The sequence below is a fragment of the Manis pentadactyla genome, chromosome 2 (assembly GCF_030020395.1).
Source record: "Manis pentadactyla isolate mManPen7 chromosome 2, mManPen7.hap1, whole genome shotgun sequence".
NCBI classification, from domain to species: Eukaryota; Metazoa; Chordata; class Mammalia; order Pholidota; family Manidae; genus Manis; species Manis pentadactyla.
This window is the reverse complement of record NC_080020.1, coordinates 138,185,547-138,208,057: the sequence shown is the minus strand read 5'-3', so window position 1 is coordinate 138,208,057 and position 22,511 is coordinate 138,185,547. Positions and strand designations below refer to the sequence as shown.

Below are 22,511 nucleotides of genomic sequence, written 5' to 3'. Positions count from 1 at the left end.
CTCTCATGTTTGCAGATGACATGATATTGTACATAAAAAATCCTAAATAACCCACTCCAAAACTGCTGGATCTAATATCTGAATTCAGCAAAGTTGCAGGATAGAAAATACACAGAAATCTCTTACATTCCTATACACTAATGATAAACGGGCAGAAATAGAAATCAGGAAAACAATTCCATTCACATTTACATCAAAAAGAATACCTAGGAATAAACCTAACCAAGAGGTAAAAGACATATAATCTGAAAACTACAAGACACTCATGAGAGAAATTAAAGATGATACCAACAAATGGAAACACATCCTGTGCTCACAGATAGGAAGAAAAATATTGTCAAAATGGCCATCTTCCCTGAAGCAATCTACAGATTCAATGCAATCCCTATCGAAATACCAACAGCATTCTTCAATGAACTATAGCAAATAATTTTGTATGGAACCACAGAAGACCCCAAATAGCCAAAGCAATCCTGAAAACAAAGAATAAAATGAGGGGGATCATGCTCCCCAACTTCAAGCTCTACTACAAAGCCACAGTAATCAAGACAATTTGGTAATGGCACAAGAACAGACCCATAGACCAATGGAACAGACTAGAGAACCCAGATATTAACCCAAGCATATATGGTCAATTTATATACAATAAAGGAGCCATGGATACACAATGGGGAAATGACAGCTTCTTCAACAACTGGTGTTGGCAAAACTGGACAGCTACATGCAAGAGAATGAACCTGGATTGTTCTCTAACCCCAAACACAAAAGCAAACTCAAAATGCATCAAAGACCTGAATGTAAGTCATGAAACCATAAAACTCTTAGAAGAAAACATAGGCAATAGGCAAAATTCTCTTGAATATAAACATGAGCAACTTTTTCCTGAACACATCTCCTCAGGCAAGGGAAACAAAATAAAAAATGAACAAATGGGACTACATCATTGTTAAAAAGCTTCAGTACAGCAAAGGACACCATCAGCAGAACAAAAACGCATCTTACAGTATGGGAGAATATATTTGTAAATGGCATATCCGACAAGGGGTTAACATCCAAAATACATAACCCACACTCCTCAACACCCAAAAAGCAAATAACCCTTTTAAAAAATAGGCAGAGGATATGAACAGACACTTCTCCAAAGAAGAAATTCAGATGGCAATCAGGCACATGAAAAGATGCTCCACATCGCTAATTATCAGGGAAGTACAAATTAAAACCACAATAAAGTATCACCTTATATCAGTTAGGATGGCCAACATCAAAAGATTAGGAACAACAAATGCTGGCAAGGACGGGGAGAAAGAAGAACCATTCTACACTGCTGGTAGGAATGTAAATTAGTTCAACCATTGTGGAAAGTAGTATGGAGGTTCCTCAAAAAACTCAAAATAGAAATACCATGTAACCTGGGAATTCCACTCCTAGGAATTTACCCAAAGAAAACAAAATCTCATATTCAAAAAGACACATGCAACACCCCCCATGTTTACTGCAGCACTATTTACAATAGCCAAGAAATGGAAGCAACCTAAGTGTCCATCAGTAGATGAACGGATAAAGAAGAGGTGGTACATATACGCAATAGAATACTATTCAACCATAAGAAAGAAGCAAATCCTACCATTTGCAACAACATGGATGGAGCTAGAGGGTATTATGCTCAGTGAAATAAGCCAGGTGGAAAAAGACAAGTACCAAATGATTTCACTCATCTGTGCAGCGTTAACAACCAAGCAAAAATTGAGGGAACATAACAGCAGCAGACTCACAGAACCCAAGACTGGACTAACAGTTACAAAAGGGAAAGGGACTGGCAAGGGTGGGTGGGAAGGGAGGGAGAAGGGGAATAAGGAGCATCATGATTAGCACCCACAATGTAGTCGGGGGAACAGGGAAGACAGTATAGCACCAAGAAGAGAAGTAGTGACTCTGTAGCATCTTAGTACGCTGATGGACAGTGACTGTAATGGGGTATGTGGTGGGGACATGATAATGGGGGGAATCTAGTAAGCACAATGTTGCTCATGTGATTGTATATTGTATATTAATGATACCAAAATAAATAACAAAATAAATAAATAAGTATTTGATGAAAGAATAAATGAATGAAAAAAAAGACAGAGAACACTGGCTGTACAAGAGATTCCGTTATCAGAGAGCTTCACTGGAGAATTCTACCAAACTCTTAAAGACTTAATGTCAATCTTTCTCAAAATCTTTCAAAAAATTGAAGCGTACAGAACACTTCCAAGCTCACTCTATGAGGCCACCATTACCCTGATATCAATCCAGATTAGGATGCCATCAAAAAACACAACTGCAGACCAATATTCTTATTGAAAATAGATGCAAAATTCTTACTATGCTGATGCATAGTGCCTGTAATGGGTATATGTTGTGGACTTGATAATAAGGGGGAATGTAGTAACCACAACTGCTGCTCATGTGAAACATTCGTAAGATTATGTATCAATGATATCTTAATAAAAAAAATAAAAAATAAAATAGATGAGCATTTTCTAAAAATATTAGTAAACCAAATTCAAGGTCACATTAAAGGGATTTCCCACATGACCAGCTGACACTTATCCCAAGGAGGCAAGGATGGTTCAATATGCAAATCATATGAGATTAGTAGAAGTAAATGAAAAAAATCATATCATCTCAGTAGTCAGAATAAGCATGCTACAAAATACAATATACTTTTACCATAAAAACCTGCAAGAAACAGCAGAGAAGGAACATCCTCAGCATGATAATGTCCATATACAACAAACCTATAGTTAACATTATACTCAGCAGTGAAACATTGAAAGCTTCCCCTCTAAGGCCAAGAAGACAAGGACTCTTGAGCCTGCACACATGATGTTGCAGAACTTTAGACCCTAACTCAACTGAGGTCACGAAAATGATGGAAAGTCTATGGACCAGAATGCAGACATATTGTTCTCATAGTTGATGCACTTGCTGATATTTAAAGCTGGTCTTCAGGTAAGAATTATCAACAATTTTGATTTCATAATGTGGGCCATGTAGTATTTCTGTGGTAAATTGTGCCTCTAACTGGAAAAATACAGTGGACAATTTTCTATGACGGAGCAAATGTAGTGGTGCACTGACCACTGGAAAATCTGAATGAAGGAATATCAGGGATATTGCAGGTTTTCTGAAAGTCTGAAATTATCTGAAAACACTCTTCTAAATGACTGTGTTCACACTAAGCCATTAAGCCTATCTGACGGCAAAATATGTTACAGATGAAGAGCTTGATTTACCCCAGATGAACCAAGTTGTAAAGCTAAAGCTAGTCAACCTTGTAAGAAACTCAACATTTAGAAGGCAGTACATGAGTATTGTATTAATGTTATTGTACCTCCAGTGTGATGGATAATTTGTGGAGCCTGGGGAAACACTGAGAACTTTAAACCCCTTTTTCTATCATGATGCCTTTCCTCACCTGGCTACTATGAAAACTCTCTAACCCTTGCCACAGGGCACAGGACAGGGACAAGGGCATTCCCTCTTATCGCCCCTCCTCCCGTTAAGGCTCATGGAGCCCCCGAACCACTGCACCCTGTCCTCTCCACAAGTCCGACAGAGGACGGAAGCTGGGGTCTCAGCTGTCATTTTGCTTTTCTGCATGGTGCTGCTCTGAGTCTGTCCCTGCAGGTATGACCCAGCAACATGAAGAGAGGGGACTGGAGAGCTAGAATCACCACTCTGGCTCTGTTGAGGTGGGATTCTCTTAGGACAAATTACCGTGTAAGCGGCAGGAAGGAGCAACGTGACCTTGCGGGGAATTTATGGTGCAGAGGTATGTGGGCTATGTGATGAAGAGACTAACCCCTTTGTGCTGCTGTAGGGGACTACATGTAATTGGTGCACTTTGACACAGGTTAACATGACTCAAAAGTTAATATATGGAATATCAAAGGAGAATATCCACTATGCTGAATCCAAATCTTGATGCAAAATCATTATAAAATTGTATGCAAATTAGCAATGTGGAATGATATTTGAAGTGACTGGAAATAAATTTTAGGTGTCTCCTGACAATTTTAAGACTCTCCTGAAAACTGACAATTTAATCAAGCAGCATGATTATTAGTTCACTCATTTTTTAAAAAATAATGAGAGGATATAAATTTGGAAGTATGTTGTATGAATGTAAAACTTTAATAAGGCACATGGATATACTTTATGAATTTGAAAATTAAAAACAGTAAATTGAAAATATTTCTGGTTTTAGTATAAATATGTGAACTTGAAATATTACATTGTGAGACATAATACATACACTCTTTAAATATTTAAGAGAATTTCAATTATTCCAATGTGATAGGAAATTAACCATTATGAGAATTAATAGAAGCATTGGTAAAAAGCATCTGAATTCCATGGTCATACTTTCCACAATTCAAGCAGACAATCCCCTGAATGTACACCTACTTCCCCTGTGTGTGAATCTGTGTCAGGCTTCCTCCATGAAAACAATTCAGAAGAAGTAAAACCTACAGCATGCTATAGGTTTTATAGACATAGACAGCCTTGTAAAATAAAGATTCTATACAATAGTTATAAGAAACTAAAACAAAACCCATGTTAATAGTCCAGAAAATTTTAGATTCCTTAAGTAATTAAGAAAGCTTCCTCAGGAGTTGTAACACATAAAATACACAGTGCTAAACTCACAAGCACGCTGGCACAGATACACTCTCAAATTTAATGCAATGGATCATGATGAGATGATCATATGAATCATAAGCAAATGGTTAAAAAACAGCTCTAGTGAAAAACCAGGACAATATGTAATTCCTCATGCTTATTAAAATGCCTGCCGTCTAGCTTACCAATAAAAACATATTAGGTAGAAAGTATATTAGAGGAATGTAAAGCTAAAGCAAGGTTTATGTACATTTTTTTCTGAAGCTCAAAATAGACCAAAAAGTAAAGGAATGAGCATGCTAAAGAGAAACTTGAATTTTCCATTATTACAAGAAGGAAGCACATAAAAAAGGAAGGAGATTAGAAACATCTCACTGTCATCTCAGAAACCAAGATACACAAAAGTAAAGTACCTTCAGACTTTCTACTTGGAACCTGAGAAAATTTGTTTTCCATAAATGCATCTCATTTAGAAAAAGCAGCCAATGTTTTGGCTCTTAAGCGTTACAGTGATTTCAGTCCTAAAGATGTTTTGTAACTGTGCAGGCATTTCCCATCTGATAAAGGCCCTCAGACATCTCACTGATACAGAAGACTGGGTCCATCAATTATGACTCACAGTACGGGAATCAGAATGTATAAGTTAAGATTAAAGAAAATGGGAGTTTGCAAACCAAGGTAAAGCAAACTAAAATGGCCCAGGACTCTGATTTCCCCCTCAAGGCCATGGACAGATTCTTGACTCAGGTATCCCTTGACTTGTTTTGCAGGAATTTAGGCCACACCAGACATGCCACCTCCTGACAATGAGCACGTGGACTCCAGCCTCAGTGGAGCCAGAAGGCTGACAGCTAACACTCCTGAAACAGTCCCATCACCTCACCACAGACCTGTCAGAACAATGCCACAAGCTCATCACACATCCTGCAATCCTTTCCCATAACCTTTAAAAGCCCTTGCTTATAAGGCAATAGTGAGTGCAGGACTTTAAGCTTTAGCTATCCATTCTCCTTGCTTGGGGAACACCCATCTTCTTTCACCACATCCCAATGTCAGGGTTTGGTTTCACTGCTCATGTCAGTGTTTGGCTTTGCTGTATGTTGGCTGAGTGGAAACAGCTTAGTTTCATTTGGTAACAACTTCACCTTAGATGGTTTTAAGCAGCTTGCAGTAGATGGCATGAAGAGAGAAGATATCATATTTTGATCTTCTAAAACTGATTCATGAAATTTGCTCACTCTAATCGTGTATCAAAATAGACAGATGTTGCCTTGATTCATTTATGTATGTTTTAACAAATACATTCACACAGAGGTCTGGCAAAGAACATATTAGTGGATGAAGATAATTTTTAAAAATTATGTTCAACACTAATTCAGGAGAAATCATCAAGCACAATGATAATCCCGTTTGAAATGACAAGCTACAGGGGATATTGACATATTGATAAGTTAGCTTTTTGAAAGCTAGGAACATCAAAGCATACTAAATTCTGGTCTGGCATTAATAAAATAGCAGAACTCAAAATAATGTTCTGAATTTTAATGTACTTAAAACTTCCACTTTTCAGTGGATCTCAATTACTTTAATGTTGGAAAAGTAACAATACAGGTGAGTGAAGGGACTTATTAGGATGTGACTTTTCTCTCTTTGCCTCAGGTTGCAGGGAAGACTGGCTGGTCCCATTTCTTGATATGAATTTTATGACTGTACATGAGGCTGAATAGGGATTTCTTTACCAAAACAATCCTGAATCAAAATGATACAGAATAATACAAAGTTAATCCTTAGAAACCCTCAGTGAATGACAAATATTGCACATTAATTATTACAGGGTCAGATCTTTAAAGATGATTCACAGAAGGGCACAAAGCTCTAAGAGCTGGCTCATTCCTCACTTGATCTGCTTCCATAAAACATTTTAAATTCACAAAATATTATGCCTTCTGGGCACACACTACTCCCCAGACCCTGGAGTTATTATATAATCTAATTCTGGTCTTTCATAACAGTTTTATTGTATAGATAACACCAGCCCTATTTACCTTTCTAAGAAATTTTATACAACACATGTAAAAAAAAGTTACAAAACTATATGAGAATTTAATAAAGAAAGCATTAAGGAATATGATAGAAAATGGCAGGTTCCATACTCACTCCTTACAGAAATAACCAGAAGAAATCATGGCAAAGCCCCCTCTGCAGGTGTCAGGACCCCTTACGGGAAGCATTTTCCTCCTGGTGGACTGGGCTCCAAGTCATCCCAAAGTTGCAGCCCAGCCTCCTGGGTCCTGCAGATAGAAAAGCTCAAGTCTTCACTCTAACAAAGGTACCAGAGTGCACGGGAGGAGCACACGTGCTCAATGCGTGACAGAAAAGGCAGGTTCAGGCATCCCATAGCTCAAACATAATCACTATTGATGGTTGGGTCCCTTCTTAAAAGTCCTGGTAAAGGGTTCAAATTCAATATATGGATTATTCAGTGAAAATATATGATTAAGTTCAAACAGAAATGGAGCCCATTCTGTGCCCAGATGGGATTTTACACATATACCATAAACTTAAGTTCAAAGTGAGCATAAAAATTTCTGATCTTCAGTCAACCATTAACATATGATTGGAATATGTAAGAAACAGTATAATTTATATCCACCAAAAATTAAAAATGCAAAAATACAAATGCTCAAATATAAATGCAGCAAAATACTTGTAGATCTCTGGGGGAAAACATGTGAAACATTTTTGAGAGCAATGAAAGAAAAAACTAAACAACTGAGATATACTGTCCATGATCAAAATTCCATTACTAAGATGTCTATTTTCCTCAAATTGACTTAGAGACCTCAAGTAATCCCAATAACCTTACCACACTATCTTGCAGGAATTGACAACTCATTTGAATACCTGTTCATCTCTGCAACAATGATAAAGAAAAAGTTGAACTCAAACATTAAAATTTCAAGCTTAATTGCACAGTTACAATAATTAAAGGAGCATAATATTTAAAATGAATAGACACAGGGGCTCTCTTGTCCCCTTCTGGTGTGAGCCAGGAGCTCTGTCATTTCGCTTTATCTCTAAATAAAAGCCTATACCTTGCTCTCCTACCTTGAGTGTTTATGAAGCTCATTCTTCGGCTCCGTGAACAAGAACCCCGGCATCAGAGTGACCCAAAACAAGTCTCCTAACCACAAAAGCACTGACACCTTCTCTACCCTGATAGAAACCACTGAAGAAACAGAACTTGACAGCCCTTGACTGAGACTTCATGGTAATTGCCCAAAGCAGCAATTTCATCCTAATGGATCCAGAAGATGACTGAGAAGAGATTTTGTCTTGCTATTAAAAAATCATCAAACTGACTACTAAACTTCTAGAAAAAAAATAACAGAACACTTCTTATTAGTTGCCCTGTTTGTTATCTGTGCTCCAACAAGGATCCTCCTGGCTGCAAGTGGATAACAGACTTGCCAAGCATGTTACTCCAATTTCAGGAGGCAAGCAACTTACAGATTAGATAGTTATAAAACTGCACTAGATTAAGTGAACAAATTGTTTTTCCATTCTGCAGTATTACCCTGATCTGTAAACCTGTCTTCATTAGCCTGAATATTTTCAAACCCCTAAAACCCAACTAGTTCTAATCATCTGTTGTACCAGTCAAAACCAAATGTGTACTTGACACCCTCCACTTAAAAACCCAGCTTCCTTGATGTTGATGTCTAGAACAAACACCTACCAGAGGTTTCCACAGGTCATTCACCCTTCTATTGGGCAGGTGTGTTGAGACGAAACTTCTGATTTAAATGTCAAGCCACACTATAAATTGCACTTCTTTTCCCCTGATTAATAAAATATAAATAAATAAATAAATAAAAACACACTAATAATTGAAATAGAACAGAAGTTCACAAATGGACCCAACAATTACAGAAACTTGAACCTGGCCCAAGAAATGAAAGCACTTCCATAAAGAAAATAGAGCGTTTAGTCTTTATTCTTCCATTGTCTTATTTAGAATTCACCACCATCAACAAATGGAGATGAGGCAAAAGAATGGCCATATGTAAATGAATACAGACAACTCAAGTCAGAAATGAAAGAGAAGTCACAACTGACACAACAGAAACACAAAGGACTGCAAGAGGCTGTTATAAAAAATATCACGACATCAAATTGGGAAACACAGGATAAAAGGTAAGCTCCTAGAAATGCACAATATTCCAAAACTGAACCAGAAGAAATAGAAAATCTCCACTGACAGATTGACAGTAATGAACTGCACTGATAATCAAAAAAAAAAAAAACACTCCTTACAGAGTCAAGGACCAGATGGTTTCAAAATTACTTCCACCAAACATTTAAAGTACAGTTAATATTTACTTTTCTCAAACTACTTCTAAACCTTGAAAACAAAGGAAAACTTCATGCCATTTTATTAGGTCAGCAACACCCCAATACCAAATCCAAGAAAAACAGTACAAAAAAGGAACACCAGACACCACCATCCTTGGTGAACACATTTGTGAAAATCCTCAAAAAAACTAGCAGCAAACTGAATTAAAAAATACATTACAAGACTCATTAACCAAGAACAAGTAGGATTTATTCCAGGGATGCAAAGATGGTGAAATATCTGCAAATCAATGTGACACACCACATTAACAAAAGGAAGGATAAAAACTATCGTCATCACATGCACCCCTATGTGTCCCGACCCACAGGACAGTCAATGGGGGTCGACGACCTGGAGGAGAGAATGAAGGGGCAAGAGACACAAAGAACGGACAGCAAGACAGGATGTCTGATCAAGCTGACGCAGTTTATTGTTTGCAGGCTCAATTTATACAGGTAGCGAGGAAGGGGTGGGTCAGAAGGTGATTGGGCCTTAGGTGGCGCCGGCGGGAAGGTGCAGAGGGGTGATTGAGCCTCAGCTGGCGCCAGAAGGAGCGGAGGACCCGGAAGAGAAGCAGGGAGTTCGCCATCTTGTGGGTGGGGTCCCTTAGGAGGGAGGTTTAAGGGTGGGGCTTTCCCCTGGGGCAGCAGGCGTTCCGAGAAGCAGGGTGTTGGCAGGACCAGAAGGCCAGTGGAAAGAACAGAGGAGGAAACACTGCCTAGCAACTTGACCGCAAGACCTACACTTGTTTGGCTAGGAGAGCAGCTCCGCTCCCTCCAGGATACTGCAGAAATGATTGCTGTTGTCCCAAGACCCACACAACTGGCATTGCCCAAAGTCCACAGGCTCGCTCCCAACACCTATGTTTATCGCAGCACTATTTACAATAGCCAAGAATTGGAAGCAACCTAAGTGTCCATCAGTAGATGAATGGATAAAGAAGATGCGGTACATATACACAATGGAATATTACTCAGCCATAAGAAGAAAACAAATGATACCATTTGCAACAACATGGATGGAACTAGAGGGTATTATGCTCAGTGAAATAAGCCAAACAGAGAAAGAGAAATACCAAATGATTTCACTCATCTGTGGAGTATAAGAACAAAGGAAAAACTGAAGAAACAAAACAGCAGCGGAATCACAGAACCCAAAAATGGACTAACAGGTACCAAAGGGAAAGGGACTGGGGAGGATGGGTGGGTAGGGAGGGATAAGGGGGGAGAAGAAGAAGGGGAGTATTAAGATTAGCATGCATGGGGGGGTAGGAGAAAAGGGAGGGCTGTACAACACAGAGAAGGCAAGTAGTGATTCTACAGCATTTGCTATGCTGATGGACAGTGACTGTAAAGGGGTTTATAGGGGGGACCTGGTATAGGGGAGAGCCTAGTAAACATAATATTCTTCATGTAAATGTAGATTAATGATAACAAAAAAAAAAAAAAAAAAGAAAAAGAAAAGGGGGATTACTCCCTGATAGGATAAAACTAACTGCAAATCAACGATTAATGCATGCTTTACATATCCTTAATTTTGATCTTTCAAAGGGTGTCAAATGATCAGCTATGGAAGTACATTTTTCTGATAATATTCCTTTCTCTTTAAAAAAAAAAAAAAAAAAGCAGTTCCTGTGTGGTGATCTCCACTAGGTTCTTCACAATGGTATAAAGGGCATATCAAAGTGTGGGCAAAGGGTTTGTTTGTGTTTATACAGAGGATCAAAGCCTAATTTGGCTACACAGAAAACGAATTAAGATACGATATGAAGAAGAACTTCCAACATCAACATCCTCTGGAAGAGCCATTCCAGAAGATGAACATCAAAAAACTTCAACAAAGATCCTGGCGCTGCTGCAGTTGTAGCTGCATTCATCCCACCGGTTCCTGGACTTGCCATTGGAATGAAGAAGGAGATATCTAAGCTGGCCTGTGCATATAGTAAAACAACAAATTTGACTGATCTATACTGTCGGAACTCAACCAAGAATTAGGAGAAGTGCAAGTTGCAGTGCTCCAAAATCGTGCGACTATAGACTATCTACTGTTAAAAGAACATATGGGATGTGAACAGTCCCCAGGAATGGGTTGTTTTAATTTGTCTGATTTTTCTCAAACTATTCAAATTCAGTTAGACAACATCCATCATATCATTGATAAGTTTCAGAAATGCCTAAGGTGCCCAACTGGTTTTCTTGGTTTCACTGGATATGGCTGGTAATTGTAGGTCTGCTTTTGTTATGTAGCTGTATTCCTATTATGTTAATGCATGTGCGCAATTTAATTAGTAGTTTAAAACCTATACATGCTTATGTTACTCTACAAGAAGATATGTCAAAGAAATAATCAATCTTCCCATGTTTTCTTCCATCTGCTACTTCTATAGCTTTTCTTCTTCCTTCCTAATTACAACCCTTAAATAGAATTAGTGCCTCATATCGAAACTTACCGAGTATCATAATTCTTCCAAGTGGTAAAGATACCTCAAGACAAATGCTGGGCATAGAAGCCACAGGGCATAAATCTGCAAAGAAGTAAAAAGCTAACCTTTTCAAAGAATATTGCTTCTCTCTCACTTACCAACTTTACATTTCCCTGTATGGCCCCGGAAGATGACTGGTTAGCCAGAGACGGGTAAGATTCCTCAAGGGAGGAACAACCTAAAACAAGCACAGTCGCAGGGGGACCATCAGGAGAGAAATTGGGGAGCAGCAGAGGGGAGGCTTAGAACCTCACCCCCCCCTGTTTTGAGAGAAATCTTCTGCATCCGTGGATGTTTTGTTGCCCTTGTCTAGCTTGGATTAATACTTAGTCTATAGGCACAGACCTGATCGTCTACATTTGCCCTCTTACAGCACTAAATTGTTATGTACCTTTATCTTGCATGTACCTACCACTTCAGCATTTTATTAAAAAATAATAATAATAATAATAAGGGAGAAATGTGGGATTCACATATAAATCAAGTATAAAAATCAAATGGAAAAAAAAAAGGACAAATGTGCACAATGATGGTAATTTGATTGAATCTTGTCTTATATTTCTTGACTTTATAGAATTTGTGGACAAATGCAAATATATTTTTGCTAATTAGTTAAGCCTGATGTATTTTTCCTATAAATCTATTATTCTTGAAAAATAAGATCAGAAATTTTAATAACTATCAATGAAATAAAGCTCATTTAGTGAGTCTAAAAAAAAAAAAACTATCGTCATCACAATAGGTACTAAAAAGGATCACAAAACCCAACATGCTTTTATGCTAAAAACTCAACAAAGTGTGTATAGAGGGAACATACATCAACATAACAAAGGCCATATATGACAAATTCACAGCTGCCATCACACTGAATGGCAAAAAGCTGAAAGCTTTTCCTCTAAGATCAGGAACAAGACAAGAATGCCCACTGTCACCACTTTTATTAAACATAGTCCTGAAAGTCCTAGCCACAGCAACCAGACAAGTAAAAGGCATCCAAGTTGGTAAGGAAGAAGTCAAATTTCCCCTATTTGCAGGTGACATGATACTGTATAGAGAAAACCCTAAACACTGCATCAAAAAACTACTAGAATTAATAAATGAACTCAGTAAAAGTCACAGCAAACAAAACCAATGCACAAAAGTCTGCCGCATTTACACATACAAATGAACTAACAGAAAGAGATTTAGGAAAGAATCCCATTTATCATTGTCTCAAAAAGAATAAAACCACTGGGAATAAAATTCAACCAAGGCAGATAAAGACCTGTACTCTCAAAACTCTAAGACACTGATGAAAGAAACTGAGGAAGACACAAATAAATGGAAAGCTATCCCGTGCTCCTGGACAGGATGAATGAATATTGTTAAAATGGCCATATTATCCAAAGCAACCCATAGATTCAATGCAATCCCTATCAAAAAACCAATGGCATTTTTCACTCAACTAGAGCAAAGAATCCTAAAATCTATACATAACCTGAAAAGACCCTGAAGAGACAAGGAAATCTTGACAATGAAGAACAATGCTGGGGGTAAAGAGCTATACTACAAAGCTGCAGTGAATTAAACAGTATGGTTCTGACACAAGAACAAATACATGAATCAATGAACTGAACAGATAACTAAGAAATAAACCCACACGTATATGGTCAGTTAAAACATGACAAAAGAGGCAAGAATATACAATGGGGAAAAGACAGTCTCTTCAATAAATGGTGCTGGGAAAACCAGAGAGCTAATTGCAGGAGACTGGTATTGCATCACTGTCTAACATCATGCACAAAACTTGATTCAAAATTGATTAAATACCTAAAGGCATGAAAGAACAGAACTTTTGAAAAGAAAACATAGGCAAAAATCTCTTGAATATAAACATGAGCAACTTTTTCCTGAATGCATCTCCTCGGGCAAGGGAAACAAAAGCAGAAATGAACAAGTGGGACTATATCAAGCTGAAAAGCTTCTGTACAGCAAAGGACACTATCAATAGAACAAAAAGGCATCCGACAGTATGGGAGAATATATTCATAAATGACAGATCCAATAAAGGGTTGACATCCAAAATATAAAAAGAGCTCACACACCTCAACAAACAAAACGCAAATAATCAAATTAAAAAATGGGTGGAGGATCTGAACACACACTTCTCCAAAGAAGAAACTCAGATGGCCAACAGGCACATGAAAAGATGCTCCACATAGCTAATCATCAGAGAAATGCAAATTAAAACGACAATGAGGTATCACCTCACACCAGTCAGGATGGCCAACATCCAAAAGACAGACAATAACAAATGTTGGCGAGGATGTGGAGAAAGAGGAACCCTTTCATTGCTGGTGGGAATGTAAATTAGTTCAACCATTGGGGAAAGTAGTGTGGAGTTTCTGCAAAAAACTAAAAATAGAAATACCATTTGACCCAGGAATTTCACTCTTAGGAATTTACCCTGAGAATGCAGGAGCCCAGTTTGAAACAGACATATGCACCCATATGTTTATTGCAGCACTATTTACAATAGCCAAGAAATGGAAATGTTCATCAATAGATGAATGGATAAAGAAGAGGTGGTACATATACACAATGGAATATTATTCAGCCACAAGAAGAAAACAAACTGTACCATTTGTAACAACATGGATGGAGCTAGAGAGTATTATGCTCAGTAAAATAAGCCATGTGGAGAAAGACAAGTACCAAGTGATTTCACTCATCTGTGGAGTATAAGAACAAAGCAAAAACTGAAGGAACAAAACAGCAGCAGACTCACAGAACCCAAGAATGGACTAACAGTTACCAAAGGGAAAGGGACTAGGGAGGATGGGTGGGAAGGGAGGGAGAAAGGGGAAAAGGGGGCATTACAATTAGCACATATAATGTATGTGTGTTGGGTGGGGGGTGGCAGCACAAGGAAGGCAGTACAACACAGAGAAGACAAGTTGTGATTCCATAGCATCTTACTACACTGATGGACAGTGACTGTAATGGGGTATGGGGTGGGGACTTGATATTGGGGGAGAGTCTAGTAACCATAATGTTGCTCGTGTAATTGTACATTAATGGTAACAAAAAAAAAATCACAACGAGCTGTCACCTCATACCAGTCAGAATGGCTAGTACCAAAAACACAAGAAATAACAAGCATTGATGAGGATATGGATAAAAGGGAACCCTGGGCACTGTTGGTGACCATGTAAATTGGTGCAGCTACTATGGAAAACAGTGTGGAGGTTCCTCAAAATATTAATAGCGGTATCATATGACCCAGCATTCTTTTTCATACACAGCAGTGTAACTCCTTTCAGGATACCAGACCTGCTTCCAATGCATACAACACCAAGCAATTCTCAAACACCAGCAGGGTATCTGAGAACTCAATTCTGAGGCTATCTGCCTGGAGACAGCACCAGATTCCCCAGGGTAAGGTTTCTATCCTCAAGACTGCCCTCCACCCCAGCTCCAGAACCCGGTTGCAAGCCCGGTGCAATTAGCCTGTGCTTCCCACCTACAGGCTAAGATTGGGGGTTCCAACAACCTCCCCCTTAGGTCTGACCAAATTGCTAGGGTGCCTCAGAAGCTCAGGAGAACACTCACGTTTACCAGTTTAACAAAGAGTACCATAAAGGACACAACAGCCGGATGAACACACACATATGGCTAGGTCCCAAATAAAAGAGCTTCTATCCTCCCGGGGCTTGGGGCCTGGCATGGTGGCCTGTGCAGGTAACCTGGTTCCCCAAGCATGGAAGGTCCGACAGAGAAGCAGGAGATGAGAGAGAGATGTGCTCTTCTCATAGCGTTTTGTGAGGGCTTCACTGCAGAGTCATGACTGACTGAATCACAGGCCGTTTCTGATTCAACCTCCAGCCCTCATCCCTTTCCTCTTCCCTGGGGGCTGAGGGCCGAGAGTTCCCATCCTCTAATCACAAGCTTGGTGCCCCTGGCAACCAGCCTCTACCCTGGGATAGGGCCCCAAAGCCTCTGCATTAATCTAACAAGACACCCATTGGACAGTTATGGCTCAGAAGGATTTTCAGGAACTGGATGAGGAGCAAAAATACCTAGGAAATTATTTTGGTCATCAGAATTACCAAATATTTACTTCTTATCAATCATTGTATCACAACAGGTGTCCCCACATACCCATAATGCCTGCAGGGACCTCTCTCTCCCCGAGAGGAGGCACAGAACTCCCACTCCCACCATAATTTCCTTCCTACTTGTGACATTGATCTGCACCAAAGACGATCCCTTTCAGGAGGATAAAGTGAAGGCTTCTGGAATATGCCAAGGCCGAGGAGGCCCTCCTCCCCAGGGACATGGGGCAGAGAGATGGGAGAAAGGGCTTCAGGAGTCTGTTTTCCTGTCAGCCGCTCTCCACCACCCCAGCCTCAGCTGTCACCTCACCACCCAGCCTGACACACAGGGGCCTGTGAAGAACAAAATCCTGGAGTCAGAGCAGCTGAACAGCTACCGTGTGTGCTCAGCTTTGCAACGCGAGGGGCTCCACTCCTCTCAGGGTTCAGATTGGAAAAACCCAACAGGGAAGAGGAGGTGGCCCAGTGACTCCCCGTCGCCATGTCAAATGGGGCAGCACAAGCTCCACTTCCGCCAGAGATGCTTCCTGGCTGTCTGAGCACTTGCAAGGCAGCACGATTGGGTGTAGCTGGGGGGAAATTTCCCAAATCTAGAATTTTGATTTCCTGAGTATGAGTAGACTTTCTGCTGCTCTGACTACACTGGAGCACAAAGAATGTCTAAGCACCAGGTCCCACTTCTGAGTGACAGCACCCATGTTACCTGTTCACTGCTGCCTCTGGTGATGAAGATGAGAACTAGTTGGATGTTACTAGGAAGTTTTGACTGTCAAACAAAAGTGCAGAAGTTTTTGAGACACCTTCTCAATCCACTCTGTGCATTCGCAGTGAGACAGAGCAGGGAAATGGCACGAGGGTCATGCCACTGTGAAATATACTCAGCCTGAAAAAAGCCCACTCTATACTTTAACTTCATCTACATGCTGTTCTGCTTCTTCCACCCCCTCTATCAATTAAGGAACCTTGTAACCAGGATGGAGATCGACCTCCAAAGTGTACATGAACCTAGGGGGATAAAAAATGCTGAGATCTGGATCAACATAGTCCCCTGAATAACCCTAGTCTTAAGACAAAACTTCAAAGGAATTAGGAATCACCTGTATGCAGCATGCCTTACGCCCACAGCTACCCAAAAGGCCCTTAACTGCGCCTCCTCTCTCAGGTCACCTGCACTCCCATCTGGGTGTGTGCTAACAGTAAATGAACCTTATTGTTGCAAGAGCCAACTGGACTTCTATCTGAACTCTTTACCTAATCAAGACAAAAACCCTCTGACCTCCACATCCAGAGGTAAACGTCTCTGTCACCTGGCTACTTCAGCTTTCTAGTTTTACAATCCTTTTCTCTCTCCCTGTTTTATTTAAGGCCATTGGGGAAGCAGTAGTTCTTAGAACATAATCTCACTCCATCCAGGGCTCCAGGGCTCCCCAAATTCTGGGATTGTAGGGATATAAGTCTCACGCCATGCAGATCAAGTGGACACCGGATGCCAGGTGACCCTGGCTTCAGGAGTTGCCAAGAAATATGCCCTGTGCCGAGAGCAATTCAACGAACTTTCTTTTTCTCCCTCTGCTCTGCCTTGCTCTCTACTGCCTGCACAGCTGGGCTGACATTTGCTTCTACTCTTGCTGTAATGAATTCCTTTCTTCCTGGCACACATTTGACCTGGTCGAGAATTCTTTCCTTATCAGAGTCAAGAACTGTCCCCAATCCAGGTTGAGGTTTCACCTAGTACCCAGGGAGAGACCTGCCCAGCAACACCAGCATTCAGCTGCTGCTGTACAGGAGAGGGACCCACAGCACGTTCCTGGAAAAGCAGGTGAGGCCAGGCGTCCACTCCTAACCCAGGGCCTTGGGCGCCTGAATTCTCTCCAATTCCCCTTTCCCGTCCCTGGGCAGCGTCTGCCACTGCCGCATCTCCTCCAGCACTGCAGTCCAGCTGGCTCTCTCCAGGTCTCCCCCAGGACTCGAAATAAACACACTTGCTATGATTCCTATTTTAACGAAAAAATTAAATCCACAAGCTATAGAGGCAACAACAAAATATTTCCTAGTACAAGCCATTGTGTCTGTATTACTAATGCTAGCCATCACTATCAATCTCATATTCTCTGGACAATGGGCTATTACGAAAATGTATGATATCATGGCATCTATCATCATTAGCACAGCCATAGCCATAAAACTGGGAATAGCCCCATTCCACTTCTGAGTTCCAGAAGTAGCACAAGGAACCCTGCTGTCATAGGGCATACTAATATTAACATGACAAAAAATCACACCCATCTCAGTTCTGTGTCAAATTTCACCCACAGTTAACATAAACTTGATAATACCTACAGCAACACTCTCAATTTTAAGTGGAGGCTGAGTGGGTCTAAACCAAACACAATTACAAAAAATTATAGCTCACTCCTCAATTGCCCACATAGGTTGAATAATAACATATAATCCAACTATTACTATTCTAAATCTAATTTATATTATAATGACCCTATCAATATTCATAATGCTAGTATCCAACTCATCGACAACAACCTTATCTTTGTCTCACCTATCAAATAAGACACTCCTAATTATAAACATTATGCTCACAATCCTAACTATACTTGAAGGCCTTCCACTATTAGCCAGATTTTTACCTAAATGAATGAACATTCAAAAACTCTGCAGAAACAACATAATATTACCAATAATAGCAGTGATAGCTCTACTAAACTTAAATTTTTATATGCACTGACTTACTCCACAACATGAACAATATTCCCAATAACCAACAACATAAAAGTGACAATTGGAGACTACAAAACACATAAAAATTAGCTCCACCCCTAATTATTCTATCCATAATACTACGTCCACTAATTCCAACCATATCAATTCTAAACTAGAAATTTAGGTTACACAGACCAAGACCCTTCAAAGGTCTAAGCAAGTATAAAACACTTAATTTCTGATCCTAAGGACTGTAAGACTCTATCCTACATCACATGAATGCAAATCAAACATTTTTATTAAGCTAAATCTTCACTAGATTGATGGGATACAAACCCATGAAACTTCAGTTAACAGCCAAAAACCCTAATCAGCTGGCTTCAATCTACTTCTCCCGCCATAAAAAAAAAAAAAAAAAGGTGGCAGGAGAAGTCCAGGCAGAATTGAAGCTGCTTCTCTGAATTTGCAATTCAGTATGTAAAACACATCAGGACTTGGCAAGAAGAGGACTTGACCTCTACATTTAGATTTACAGTCTAATACTTATTCAGTCACCTTACCCATGTTATCAATCATTGATTATTTTCAACTAATCACAAAGACATCGGCACATTATACCTTCTTTTTGGCACTTGAGCTGGAATAGTGGGACCCGCTCTAAGCCTCCTTGTGGTGCTGAACTAGGCCAGCCTGGGACCCTCTTAGGTGGTGACCACATCTATAATGTTAAGTGTAACCGTGCACACCTTTTTAATAATTTTCTTTATGGTGATACTATTATAATTGGGGGTTTTGGAAACTGACTAATGCCTTTAATAATTAGTGCCCAAGACATAGCATTTCCCCATATAAATAACATAAGCTTTTGATTCCTCCCTCCCTCCTTTCTTCTTCTCCTAGCATCCTCTACAGTCGAAACAGGAGCTGGAACCGGCTGAACCGTATAAATTACTTAGCAGGAAATTTAGCACATGCAAGGGCCTCAGTGGATTTAACTATTTTTTCTCCTCACTTGGCAGTTGTCTTATCAATTCTAGGGGCTATTAACTTCATCACAACTATTATTAACATAAAACCTCCCACTATAAGCCAATATCAAATTCCACTATTTGTGTGATCAGTTCTAGTTACAGACGTACTCCTACTACTGTCTTTACCCTGTTCTAGCTGCCGGCATTACTATGCTTTTAAAAGATTGCAACCTAAATACATTTTTTGATCCTGCTGGGGGAGGGGGTCCAATTTTATATCAACACTTATTCTGATTTTTGGTCACCCCTAAGTGTATATTTTAATCCTTCCTGGCTTTGGAATCCTCTCTCATATTGTAACCTACTATTCTGGGAAAAAAGAACCTTTTGGGTATATGGGCATAGTCTGGGCAATAATGTCAATTGGCTTTCTAGGCTTCATTATGTGAGCATATATATTTACAGTAGGCATAGACATTGATACACAAGCCTGTTTTACATCCACCACTATAATTATTGCAATTCCAACAGGTGTGAAAGTATTCAGTTGATTAGCAACTCTGCACGGCAGAAATATAAAATGATCCCTGGCCATATTATGGGCCCTGAGCTTTATTTTCTTGTTTACAGCAGGGTGCTTAACTAGTATTGTATTAGTTAATTCATCATTAGATATTGTTCTTCATGATACTTACTATGTAGTAGAGCCCATTTTATTATGTGCTTTCCATAGGCGCAGTTTTTGCTATTATGGGGGGATTTGTACATTGATTTCCTATATTTTCAGGATATACCCTCAACCCTACATGAGCAAAGATTCACTTTACAATTATATTTGTGGGTGTTAATATAATTTTTTTCCCCTCAACATTTTCTCGGACTTTCAGGAATACCAGTGTTATTCTGATTACCCAGATGCTTACACAACATGAAATACTGTGTCATCCATAGGATCCTTTATTTCACTAAATGCCATTATAATTTTTATAACCTGAGAAGCTTTTGCTTCTAAATGAGAGGTGCACCTAGTAGAACTAATACTAATCTTGAATGATTACACAGCTGCTCCCCACCTTACCATACATTTAAGGAGCCTGCCTTTGTAAACTTAAGCAAACAAGGAATCAAACCCCCAAAAAATGGTGTCAAGCCAGTATCATAACCTCTTTCTCAATTTTTGAAGTATTAGCAAAATTTACATAACTTAGTCAAAGTTAAATTATAGGTTTATGTCCTTTATACTTCCATGGCATGCCCCTTTCAACTCAGGCTAAGGCCTTGGGAGCCACAAGCGTAGAGGGAGAATGAACTCGACGCTACCTGATATTTACCACAGGAAACTGACCCTCTCGCTGGGCTTCATGGTGCCCATCAGGGTCTGTAAGTAACACCAAGGAGAGGGGGGCCAGGGGTTTATGTGCACTTCAGGCCTCCTCGCCTTCTCTGTCCCAAAGCTACCCTCTGTTTTGACGGAACCATGGAACAAAATTTTAACTATACTGTACTTCACCATGAATTTTCTAATAGCATGTACCAGATTGAGTTGCATCAGCAAGCAGGAATGACCACTTCACTGAGTAGCCTGCCTAGATGGCTGCAAGACAGAAAATACCCATTCCTACACCCACAGATGCATGTATATTAGAGCAGCCCGAATTCACCTCCACAGAGTGCCAGAATACACAGTGTGTCTCTCCAACACTGACCCTTGTCAAAGGACCACAATTTTTGCTCTTAAAAAACTTTACACCAAAATACATACAATAAAATGTACAAATCGTAAAGTTCGATGAATTCTGACATATGTACACACATCACCATCGCCTAGATCAAGATATCAAATATTCTCATTTTCTCACCCCTTACCTACTTCAAAGACATTTTTGCCAAGGAGGTATGCAGATGGCCAACAGATGCTCAATATCACTCATCATCAGAGAAATGCAAGACTAAACCCTGAGATGTCACGTCACATCAGTCAGAATGTCCAAAATCCAAGAGACAAAAATAACAGGTATCAACAAGGATGTGGAGACAATGGAACGCTGGTGGGACAACGGCTCCAAGTTGGTGCAGCCACTGTGGAAAGCAGGAAGGAGGTTTCTCGGAAAACAGCTGTGCTCTGTGTCATGCTATGGAATGAGGAAGGGCACTGAATGGTGGCTTGCTAAGGATGCTAAAAGGAATTACCTACCTGCCTCGTGTGACCCTGGAGGTAGGGAACAGCAGATGTTTGCAGAAATGGATCAAGTAGAACTTTCATGAGTTGACTTCAGAGAGACGAAGTTGTTCCCCGTGGAGACCTCATAGGAAAAACAAAAATGTCACTAAGAGGGTGAACCTGACCCACTGGGCTTCCCCACTAAGAAGGGACAGTCAACTAGCAGATGCCCTTTTGGAAGCAGGGAGAGTGGGTCACAGGGGAAGCCCTGATTTGCAGGCAACCTGGCAGGGGGAAGGGGGTGGGGAAGGATGCTCTCACCTATGACTATGCATGCTCCAGGGGCCTCCCTGCTGAGGCCAACCTCCCCAGCAGCCCGCCCCAGTCTCCCCACCTGACTACTCTGCTAGGCAGTTATGGAAAGCCAGCTGCCTTCCTCAAGCTCTCCTAGTGCACAGGCACCCAGACACAAACACTGTCCCAGGCCGCACAGTGCTCTAACACACACACACACCACCACATGTGCAAGAGCTACCACACACACACACACACTTGAAGGAGGACAGCTGACACCACAGCGATGCACTCACCAGCCGCAAGGACCTTGACACACTCCCTGGACTCCTGCGCTGACCCGTTTGGGAGGCCCCCCGGCCCTGCGGATGCACCCTTGCAGCAGCCATGCCCCCGTGCCCACCGACCAGACATCCAAACCATTACCCTAAGTCAGAGAAGCTGGCAGGCTTGGGGAGTTCCCGGCTGAGACCCAGTCACCTTGGCTGGGTAGGTGCGTGTGCTGCCCATGGCTTTCCAATGCCCACCCACAGCTTTCCACTTTCCTCCCAGGGCCCATGCAACACCCTCAAAACCCCTGATAAAAAAGCCAAGCCAACGTGGGGGCGGTTACTATGACCTGAGGCTGCTGGAAGGCAGCGAGGCCTGCGTGGGAACCAGGGAGCCGGGTCCCTGGTAAGGGGGTCCCTGCTGGCTGTAGTACGAGTCTGAGGGCGTCTGGCAGTGCAGG

At 40.6% G+C, this 22,511-nt stretch overlaps 1 long non-coding RNA gene across 5 annotated transcripts in view; it reads right to left on the bottom strand.

Annotated features, from left to right (window-relative positions):
- The window catches only part of LOC118929581 (uncharacterized), a 39,295-nt gene extending 17,220 nt beyond the window's left edge, over window positions 1-22,075 (bottom strand). For 3 of the 5 annotated variants that reach the window (XR_008995519.1, XR_008995518.1, XR_008995517.1), the window contains exons 1-3: window positions 21,521-22,075; window positions 8,408-8,510; window positions 6,826-6,959 (exon numbers count right to left, since the gene is read on the bottom strand). This is a non-coding gene — a long non-coding RNA (uncharacterized LOC118929581). The remainder of the gene's footprint in view (window positions 1-6,825; window positions 6,960-8,407; window positions 8,511-21,520) is intronic. The other 2 variants (XR_008995521.1, XR_008995520.1) reach the window with 2 other exon arrangements.
- Window positions 22,076-22,511: the final 436 nt, after the last annotated feature.